Source organism: Lactuca sativa, chromosome 8, assembly GCF_002870075.4.
Source record: "Lactuca sativa cultivar Salinas chromosome 8, Lsat_Salinas_v11, whole genome shotgun sequence".
Classification (NCBI taxonomy): domain Eukaryota; kingdom Viridiplantae; phylum Streptophyta; class Magnoliopsida; order Asterales; family Asteraceae; genus Lactuca; species Lactuca sativa.
The window spans coordinates 208,066,212-208,077,744 of record NC_056630.2 but is presented as its reverse complement, the minus strand read 5'-3'; the positions used below and the strand labels follow the sequence as shown (position 1 = coordinate 208,077,744).

At 34.7% G+C, this 11,533-nt stretch overlaps 1 long non-coding RNA gene across 3 annotated transcripts; it reads left to right on the top strand.

Annotated features, from left to right (window-relative positions):
• The first annotated feature begins 1,035 nt into the window (after positions 1-1,035).
• LOC111915609 (uncharacterized) lies at positions 1,036-3,920 on the top strand. 3 transcript variants are annotated; one of them, XR_002858208.3, is made up of 5 exons: positions 1,036-1,310; positions 1,442-1,617; positions 1,744-1,801; positions 2,519-2,632; positions 2,724-3,920. It is a non-coding gene; the product is annotated as an uncharacterized LOC111915609 (long non-coding RNA). The 3 variants fall into 3 exon arrangements; XR_002858209.3 differs by having other exon boundaries at positions 2,519-2,826; positions 3,345-3,920; XR_002858207.3 differs by having other exon boundaries at positions 2,519-3,920.
• The last annotated feature ends 7,613 nt before the right edge of the window (positions 3,921-11,533 follow it).

Genomic DNA, 11,533 nt, shown 5'->3' with positions numbered 1-11,533 from the left:
TCTCGGCTATCTGGACCTAGAAGGGTCCAGATTCCTAACTTGAATCCCTAATGTTTACTCTACTAAAGCTTCATATTCTCGGCTCTCTGGACCTAGAAGGGTCTAGATCTATAACACAAACTTGCAAAGGGGGTTTGAGGCATTCAAAACCCCAAAGATGAAGTGATTCAAGCCCTAACCCCAAAATGGAATCTACACAATAGGGAAGGAAAGGGGTTCATTTTTGTACCTCATAATGAAGCTCCTTGCTTGAATAACTCAGAACAATATCCTTTCTTGGTCCCTCTTGCTGGAACTCTTCTCCTTTCTTGCAAAATTACACCAAAAAGCTAAAGATAGCTCTTCCTCTCACTCTACACACTCAAGCTCGCTAGGGTTCTCACTTATGGGAAAGATAGTCGCAATTGAAGGCCATAAGTGTCTTTAAATATGGCTCGAGACCAAAGATTTAGGGTTTCTGCCAACAGCGCGGACTTGTGGAGTCGCCTCATCGAGTCGTCGAGTCCATTCATTAATCTGAGTCATCAGTCGCGACCTTACTCGACGAGTTGAGGCGTCAACTCGTCGAGTCTCTCTTCTTAACTCAAAAGAAAAATACTTAAATTATGATACCTGGAAATCCGAATGTTACATTTTGTTTTTTTATTTCATAGATTTCTTCATCAACAAATGTTGCTACAATTAAACAAAAATAAATAATTTTCTAAAACATAATACAATAGGAAGTTTGTTCACATTTAGCCATTGAAGTTTTTAGAGGGAAACGAACTTTTGATTTTGTTCACATTTTATCACTAAAATTTTTTTCGTTATCTATTTGCCACTAAACTATTAAAACTGTTCACATTTTACCCTTATGACCGGTAACAACTAGTCATAAGGGTAAAATGTGAACAGTTTTAATAGTTTAATGGCAAATAGATAACGAAAAAATATTTAGTGAGTAAACGTGAACAAAATCAAAAGTTCGTTACCCTTTAAGTCATTATCCCTGTGTATTAATAAAGAGTTCCCTTAGGAAGAGTAACCCATGGGTTAGTTTAATCCATCCAAGGTTAAGGCATCATCTTCTTCTTCCAATCAGATTTCTGCCTTTCCACCGCTTCATTCTTCACCGATGTATATCATCACGCGACTTCCAATTCATTCAACATCAAAACCGCTCTTCGTATTCTCCGGTCGTGAAGTCGGCAACACGATGACTACTGTCACTCATCATCTTCGCACGTCTGCAAGTGCTGAGTTAAAATTCTGCACTTGAAGCTATCGATTTTGATTTTTCTGTATTCTTCAAGCCTCCTACAAGCGAGGTAAATCAAACCCACAAGCCACACCCCGATTCTTTCTCTGAATACACTTCTGCTTAAAGTTTTAAAGGTCATCGGCTTCTTCTGTTGTCACTGCTATTTCTATTTTCCCTAAATTCCACATTTTGTTTCAGTTGGACCACAGAGACCACTATGCACCTCCCTCCCTGTGACGACATCGGAAAGGAAAGCCATCGCAGTAAACATGGGTTTCCGTTATCAGAATCGAGGGCGGTTGTGGTGATTGCTGTAGCGATTAATGGAGGCGGTGCAAAGGATATTGAACGGAACTCTGTAGGGTGATGTCCAGGTACATCTGTTTTTTTTTTTTTTGCTTACAAATATGTTTCTTCTTTTGGTAGCTTAACTTTAGGGCTTTTAAACCTCGTGATTGATTGTTTTCATTGATTTTTTCTAACACTTCATGATTTTCCAGTATAATGAACTGCTAGAAGAATGTAATGGCTGTTGAATTCAATTGACAAATGGCACAGGTAGAAGATCTAATGTCAAACATGCTTTTTTTTTTTTTAATTTTAAAATATCCAAGAAACTCACATGGAATAGAAAATATAGTTTGGAATGGGATGCTAAGTTTGTTAAATGTTGAAATGTTTGCCTACCAGGTGTTTGTTAAAAGTCCTTATTGAACTTTTAAAATCTTATATGTGCTATGATTTATTGGTTTGTTACTAAATATTGAAATAGGACTTGAGTTTTGTTTTGGATGATCATAGATAGGAAGATGAAAGCTTACAAGAATGCATTTGATGTAATTATTGATATTGATAATACTTGGTTCAACACAGTTCACATTTATGGAATAAAGGTGAGTATAAATTGCACATTATGATTGTACTTATCTTCAATGGCTTCTTGAAATAATCCTAATTGGAGGCTCAATTTTCTAAACTGTTAATGTATAAATCACATGAAATAAATGACTATAAAGATAGGACCGCTCCCACTGCATATAAATAAATGGAAATATGGGTATGATTTTCATATGAATTTGAACTTGAATTTGAAAATGGGGAAGCTTTGTGGAGGTTTTTGTATTGGCATAATGGTTTATACTTTTATCAGAACGATAGAATTAAACCCTCCTAATTCTGAATCTTCAAATTTGTGTCTAAATTTTTTAATTGGTTAATGTTGTTCATGAATATGTTGTAATAACTAATAACCTCACTCTTTTTAAACTTTTGTAGAGTTTTCTTGGTATTTCAGATTGGGTATCCACCACTCTTAGATGCAACAACACTTCTGTTTTGGACACAAGTAGCACAAGAATATGGTGAAGAATTGAGCGACTTCTGACTCAGGTTACCAAATTAGTTTATAGTCAATGGTAGAAAATGCTAATTTTGTTTTGAAATACTTAAAATGAATCAAATAATCGGAATTACCTTACAGGAAACACAACGGATAAAACTATTCAGAGGGAAATGGGGTGTGTCATTACTTATAATTGACACAAAGAATTACCCCCGTCTTGCAATTTTGGTTCTTATAGAAGGTTTTATATTGATTTTGGTCTTTTACTCATTACCTTTCAAAATCCTTTTGTTAAATTTGTACAGATGACCATTTTGCCTTTTTTTTTGTTCTTGCGATATGTGATTTTTCCTTCGTGCAGTAAAAAAATAAATCCTTTTGCCATTTTTATGGTTTCAGTACAAAAAGAAAGGCAAAATGGTGATTATTATTACTATCAATTGAACTTTTTGAACTTTGCTCATTTTCTGTGTATATGGGGTTTCCTTTTGCCTTTTTTTTTTCCTTTTCCTTCAAAATATAGACAAAGATATTTCTTTATATATCATAATTTAATGCAAGGAAAGTAAATGAGTTTGATAAAATTAGACAAACATATTTCTTTCTATATCGTAATTTAATGTAAGGAAAGTAAATGAGTTTTGATAAAAATAAAAAATTACAGGAAAATAGGAAGTACCAAAAGCATGGATAACAATCAATTGAACTTTTATCTTTTTCTGTGAAAGCATGAATACTTTTTGAACTTTTATGTTTTAGGTTTTAGTCATTTTAGAGCAGCAGCCGAACAAAAGTACAAAACTTGAAGAGGCAAAATCAGACAACCAATCCATGGAAGACAACCTGGCATTCATGAGCGGATCAATCCATAGGAGAATTGCAACTTACAAATGTCTTATAAAAGAAGCATGCACGGACTAGATGAACTTTACCTTCTGATTAAACTAAAAAATATACAAAATGAAACAAATATAAAAAATAGAATGGTAAGAGATAACACAAAGATGTAGGAATAATATTCTGGTAATGTACGGAAACAAACAAAAAAATAGAAAAGCTAAGGCATGTGTTTAACACATTGTCCATCAAACAAATTCGCCGGCTACCGAGTGTTTGTTTCCCAGGATACAACAGTTTGAAGTGGTTCTTCTAGACCACCCAAACCCTCAATAGGCCTGGATTATATCCTTAAGATAGCTAGAAAAAGAAGAAGATGAAGTCGGGAAGAAAAGAGTTTTCTTACATTCTTTTGGTGTACTCAAATGGTTGTAGAGTAGTGATATTTATACTATACATTCTATAACATTCCATTTAAACATGTCTATTAATCACAAAGATTAATGTGTGTTAATATGTAATTAAATTGTAATATTAATTACAATTTCAATTACGAAAGAAAGAAATATTTGCAAGAAAGGTCCCTAAACTTTTCTTTTCTTTCTCCCACCTATTAAACTCTTTTATTTATGTCTCCCAACACTCTTTAAGGATTAGTTTATCATTCAAATTAAATCCATTTTGGACGTGCTAAAAAATGGGGAAAATCCATTTTTATAAATTGGTTAACACCAATTTTCCAACAATCCCCCCACATGAATGAAAATTGATCAAGCATTTTCAAGCTACCTAGACAAAATCCAACAGTTGAATCATGCATAGGATAGGTAGGTGTTGCCCTTTGAACCTTCCCTTAGGATACATATTTATTTTATTAGCAGACCAGTAGAGTCGATGTCGTTGAACTATTCTGCCATTTGTATAAATAATCAATATGTGTCTCACATGATTCTCCCTGACCTAGTTAGGTTCTCATTGATGTGTCTGTTATGGTCATGGACACTTTCCTGGTTCTGTAAGAGCTCTTAGGAATGTTTCCATACAATTCCATTTGAAGCGACCCCACTTCTCTCTCACATACGCGATTCCATCATAGTCATTAAAAGCTAATGCATGATGATTTCCAACTTATCATCTTCGGCTATAAGCTTAACCTGCATCATTGTTTGTTTTAGGGATGGGTTGGGGTTAACCCCTATAGTGATTCAAAAATGTTATATGCAAGTAGGTTGTCCCATTGAACCTAGATCTTGGGATCTTCAGTCAACTAGGTTGGGTTTTCCTTCACAATAACTTATTAATCTATAGGTTTTAGTCTCATCCTCATAACGGCCTCTCATTCCAAGCATTTCGTTAACGGATCCACAATCTTATTTTGACTTAATGTAGTCATTGAAGATAATTCATCTTGAGAGTCATTGTTGAATGGTGTTATGTTTTTGAAAAAGATTTCTAGACTTACCATGTACACATATATAAGATATTGGATTATCATGGTACGTCTCCCAAGAACTTACAAAGCCCTTTAGTTTCATTACCTATCATTGGATAACCTTGCAGATTTGTTCTCCTACATTTTCCAACAAATGGTGACCATTATCAATATGGTTACTCTTACACCATAGTTACCACTATTGAATATGCATAATTGTGTCAACATAATACGATAAGCATATGTACTACATGTATTTGTGAATTCACAAATTATGAATATACCATACACGAGTCTCCTTGCAAATATCGTATTTTTCAATGCAATTTCTTGCTTCAACAATCTACATGTAAGGCATCCTATCTCAAGGATCCTAAATATGACACAAAATGGAACAACATTTTGAAGTGTCATTTAAATGGATCGATTTCAACACATTCAATAATGTTAAAATGACATAGTCAAAATTTTGATACTATTGTTCCAAAATTTTCTTTTAGTAATATAATGACTTTACTATAGACACATTTTGTTGCTTTTCCTCGGGCAACATAACTGCTTGGCAGTTCCATGTAGATTTATACTTCTAAATCTATATTTAGCAGTTTTAGTTCATATAAGAATTATATACTTCCATATTTCGAGAAGTTACAACCACATATAAGTATAGGAGCATTCAAATGAAGTTAACTAAGAAATTCTTATATTTATAATGCAAACATATATTTAAAATATGCTATCAAGTCTTACTTCTCTTTGGAAATCCATTAACACGTAGTGATTTCATTCTTTCTGAAATTCACTAGTTTAAACAATAGAACCATTATTAGTTTTTACAAATTAATCCAATATGATCCTCTAAGAAACGATCATATGATTCCAAATTTAGAGTACTCATATTTCCTCCCATAGTCCTTTCAACTTCATATTAGATATCTTAATATTCACCAAAACCTTTATCTTGTTTTGATGAATTCCAACCAATATTATTGAATTTAATGGAAATAGCTTCTTGGAGTACAGAAGTATCATTTGATTCTAAATTTTCAAACAAGAAATCAATGCATATTTCTATTGAAATCATAAACTATTATGTTCTAACTGATTATCATATTCTTTGGATCTATCTGCTTTCATTTTCCTCCTAGTGCTTTATATACTAGAGGTATATCCACTAGCTCTCATGTGTGATTTGGAAAGTTAGAATACATTTCAGTTTTAATTGCCTCTTTTCATTGAGATATGTCAAAGGAAGTGAATTCCTTTTTGAAAGTTTGAGGCTATCTTTCAACCATATATATGCATAAATCATCTCCAAATGATTTCTCACTTGTCACCTTTTACTCCATCATGATATATTTATTCATCTATTTTTTCTTCATGAGAGGATTCTTTGTGCCTAATTGTTTTGGACCACTTGTCATTTATTTATCAAGACATGGAAACACTTTTCAAAATATGATGCATTTGATTGATTCCAAATCACCCCATTCCCAAGTTTAACTTAACGAGAGAAAGGAAAGGAAATGAGAAGAAAATAAAAAGGATTGGTGTTCCTGAGTTTCATTAAAGGAGGGAAGTGGAAGGAATTGGAGGAAAATGGGAGGATCACTTTCTCTCCTAACTTTCCTTCTGATTTGGGAGGATTTGGAAAGAAAGAACAAAATGATTCATTTTCCTTCCATTTCTCTCCAACTCGGGAACACGAAAGAAAATTTTGTTTTCATTTCCTTTCTCTTCTTTTCTCTCGTGACTTTCTTTTTCTTTTCTCTTCTTTTTCTTTTGTTAAACTCGGGAACGGGGCGTTAGTGTAAAAGAAAAAAAATAAACATTATTGTTTTGTGTATAACCAATAAAGATGCAACCAACAATCTAGTGACCAATCCTTACAACCATTGGGTTTGGTATAACACCCTTTATACCCCCACATTCGAATGTATTTGTAAGATGATTTTATACCCGACCATAACTTAGATGGTATTTTTTCCGTTTTCTTTTGTGGTACATTATTTAAAAGGTAATTAGTTGACAACACAACTTTCCCCCAAATTGAGTGTGGCAACCCAAAACATAAGAAACAACATGGCATTCATCATTTCATTTAAGATTTGATGTTTCCTTTTGGTGATGCCATTTTTTATGGTGAATAAGGTGTATTAAACTCATGTTTAATACCATGACTTGCAAAAAATTCCTCAAATGGTGATGCATATTCACCTCCACATTCACTCTTTTTGTTGAGATGATTCTCAACCTCACTTTTGTACAGTTTAAACTTGTACATCTTTACTTTTAAGTAAATTAACATATCAAAGTCTAAAGCAATCATCAATAAAAGTAATAAAGTACTTATATCACTGTTATATGGATTCAACTTCATATCACACACATTTGTCTGAATTAATCCAAGGGGTTTAGTTGTCCTTTCAACGAACTTGAATGATTTGTGTATTAATTTTGACTAAACACAAGTGTTACATCCACATTTTAACTTATATGAAAGTGATGTATGTGTTTAAGTTTGATTAACCTTCTTAACATGTCAATATTAACATGTCCAAATCTAGCATGTCACACATTAGAAATTTAAGCAAGGAAGCGAAAGAGTTATCCAACTCATTGATATTAGGCTCATTAACCAATATATGGAATTTAAACATTCCACCATTCTCATAGACCTTGCCTACAAACATACTTTTTTTAGGTTAGTATGTCACACCCCAAAACCGGAACGGCGGAAACGTTCTGGGGTGGATGACGTCATGTCAAGTATCACAACACATGCATTATAGTAATCAAAGTACAACAAAACATTGCATTAATAGTAATAGTTTTACAGGGTTTACATTATAGCAATTCAAAGTATACAAACAAATATAATAAGTACAGCAAGGTACTAAGCCGTCTTCATCAACAGCTCCGAAGGTGTACCTGTCTAATGCTAACCTGAGAATACAAGTTATTTGAAAAGCGAGTATCAGCATTTTTACAAATGCTGGTGAGTTCATAAGTATTTAGTGTCATTTAGTCAAATAACTTTATAAAGTAGTAGTTTAAGTGTTTACAGTGCATTAGAGTTCTTTCCAGAAAATCCTATATTTTCTTTAATAAAGCAGCCTTCTACCAAGGTTGGTTAGTGTTATGTGGTAAAAAGTAGTTTTCCCTAAATTGTTATCATTATCAAAATACTGAATTTGATTATTGAGGAAGGCAAACGACAGTAGGGAATAACATATGCCTCAGCAGTGAGGATTGCTGACTAAGGCAAGGAATCATACACTCCAGGAGAGTATCGAACAAACGACACGCCTGGTTCAGTCTAACAAATAGAGACTCAGACCCCAGAAGGTACCAAATGAAAGGTACAGCTGGTAAGGTCTAAAACAGTGAATACAGACCGCAGACAATATCAAATGAAAGATACGTCTAGCCAGGTCTAAAACAGTGAATACAGTGAATACAGACCCCAGACAGCATCAAATGAAAGATACGTCTTGTAAGGTCAAAACAGAGGAGACAGACCCCAGACAGTATCAAATGAAAGATACGTCTTGTAAGGTCAAAATAGTGCGAATCTGAAATTGAATTACCAACATATAGTGTAATTGCTGGCGAAATACCGTTACCTTAAAGCCAATGAATTATAAGGTAACCCGGGATACTCGTAACCATACTGACTAGAGTACCAGACGCCCTACAAGCGTCTAAAATGTGACATTTGTCACCCGTTGGCTTGGTAGGCTGGGACTGTAGCTAGCAGTCTGGGTGCGGGGTTGTCAATCCCGTATAGATCTATACACACAATGTCCGCTCTCCCTACAGGAGACTCTGGTTACCAACTAGACGACGGAGAAGGCCGTGTCCTGAAGATGCATCCCAAATAGTGGGTAGAGACTTCCAACTAGTGGGTTTCTAATGTAAGTGCTGAACTAGAGGTAGAGACTCTTAACTGAATTGACTGAAGTAAACCCGTATGTCTATGCTTGTGTACATAATATATAAGTAATGAATCAAACGACCTTCGAATGGACATCCGATCCCACCAGACCACATCTCAACGAAGAAAAGGAAATAGGGTGGACAAGCCTTCCTAAGTCCTTCAATCATTATTTATATGCATCTATACAAGCATAGACATACATCTAACTACGACTGAGTGTGTATCAAGTAGAAGTGATTCTTGTGAAGTAGGAGTTTCTAATAAGTGAAGTAGGAGCGGTCAGAAGTGAAGTAGGAGTGTCGAACAAGTGAATTAGGAGCAGTCGCAAGTGAAGTATGAGTGTCGAACAAGTATGAGCGTATCACGAAGTAGAGATGACAATGAGTGAAGTAAGAGCGTATCGAGTATAAGTGAAGTAGAGGCGATATCAAGTATAAGTGAAGTAAAATCGTATCACTAAGTAAGAGTGTGAATAAGTATAAGTGTCCATCAGGTATAAGTGTATCACGAAAGAATTGCGTTATCAAGTAGGAGTTTTAGATAAGTAAAAGCGAAGCAGCAGTAACAAACATGTAAAATTATACGTCGTGAAAGGAATTTTAATGAAAATCTTGGAAACCTTTATATTTAGGAAAATAGCATTTGGTGTTCTTGGTAAAATAAGTTTGAAAGCCTTTAAAATATTTGGAACCTTTATAAACCAATTTAAAATGAATTTAGATATAACAGCACAAGTAAGAGTTTTGAAACAATTGAAATCCCTTTTGAAAACCATCATAGTGTCCTACTCGGTAAAACAGTGTATAGTGTGGTAAAATATTGAGCATGCGGGTTATCAATCACATGTGATTGATATGATAACTGACATGTTTAACTTGTATTCCCCCCCCCCTATAAAACATGTAAAAACATTTTTAAGGTTCATTCAGGGGTATGAACTCACCTGGTGTAAGTAGGTCCGACGAAGGTGTCGTTTGGGCGTTCGGTGTCACGCAAGGACTTGAACACACAAAATGACCTATTTAACATATGATAACATATGTTCACATACAATTAGTATATTTAATACTAATTAAACAAATATACGCGCTCAAAGGAGCAGAAAACACTTTGGATAAGTGTTTGGGTGTCCCGGGTAGCGTCTAAAGGTGTGTATGGCTAAGGAATGGAGTTCACTCTCCGAGAGTAAACGCCCAAAGTTGTGTTTATGGCCCAGGGACATCTCACCATGAGTTTACGGCCGTAAACTCATGGTGAGGGTATCTAGTGTGTTTTAAGGCTTCTACTTGTTCATGGGATTATTCTAAGTACTTTTCCAAAAAGGCATGAGTGGGTTTGAGGCTTCTAAGGGCATCATATTGGAGTTTACGGCCTAGGGACAACTCCTAAGGGAGTTTACGACCGTAAACTCTCATCCTTAGAGTTTTGTGAACTTTAAAGCCCCTAATACCTTGCTAGCAATTTATAAGAAGTGTGATGCTATTTTGGGGGATTAAAACTATCATTTGGATGTGTTTTTGGGAGTTTACGGCCTTGAAACATGTCTGGGCCGTAAACTCCTTTTAATCCTCCAAATCCTTATGTTTAAATGTTCTAAACCCAAAAGGATAAGCCTCTAACTTATGTATTAAGTCCAAGAGTGTTTTAGGAGTGTTTTTGGGACATTTTGGCATGATTAAGGGGTGTTTACGGCCTAGGCACTTGCTTGGGCCGTAAACTCCATGTTACCCCATATTTCCTTGTGTTTAAATGATTTAAACCCACAATACCAAGTCCCTAAATTATGTGTGAAGCCTAAGGGTGGTTAGGGAGTGTTTTTGGGGCCTTTTAACAAGATTTTGAGTTGTTTACGGCCTAAACTTGTGCTTGGGCCGTAAACTCTCTTTTACCCCCTAAATTGATTGCTTTAATTGATCAAACACTCCTAGGTTAAATCCCTAATTTATTTCCAAGCCATTAGGGACAAGTTTGGGTCATTTTGGCCTCATTTTAGGTGTTTACGGCCTAAGGAAGAGCTTAGGCCGTAAACTCCTTTTCCATTGTGTGACATCCCCAAAAATCACGGCCAGAAAAGACCGATTTTGTTTATGCTTTATAAAAATCAGAGTACTTCATTTTATAAAAAGGTTGCGGAAGTTGTTCCCAGAAAAACATGATAAATACGTTATTAAAACATTTTCGAAGAAACGTATCTATTTCATTTTAAAACGTTTGGGATGTCATTGTCGGACAAGGTCGTAGTATCCTACATCACCGATTCATAATCACCTATCTATCCTCACCTAATTATCCTCACCTTCCTATCATCACCTATCTCTCATAATTTTATTTCATCACTCACAAACTACTTCATCTACCCATGCTTTATCCCAACATATTTGTAGATATAAAATAAATATAAAGTTTAAATCATTTAAAACATGTATAAATCATTCATCCAGCATAGACAACAAGTATTCAAACAATATGCACACATAGCACGTAGTTTATATTAAAATACTTCATATCTATGTGTAAGATGAAAGGGACCATGCACTCACCTGAGTAGGTGGTGACTCAGCACTCGGACAGCGCTTCGATACTCTCAAAACGATATTCCTTCGATAAAACCTAGTATCGATACCACTAGGGTTTAGTTTAACGATAACCACGACAAATTAATTAGTCCGAGTATTATTAAGCGTTAATAATACTCGATATAACTCATAATAATAGCTCAAATAATTATTTTAAGGACCT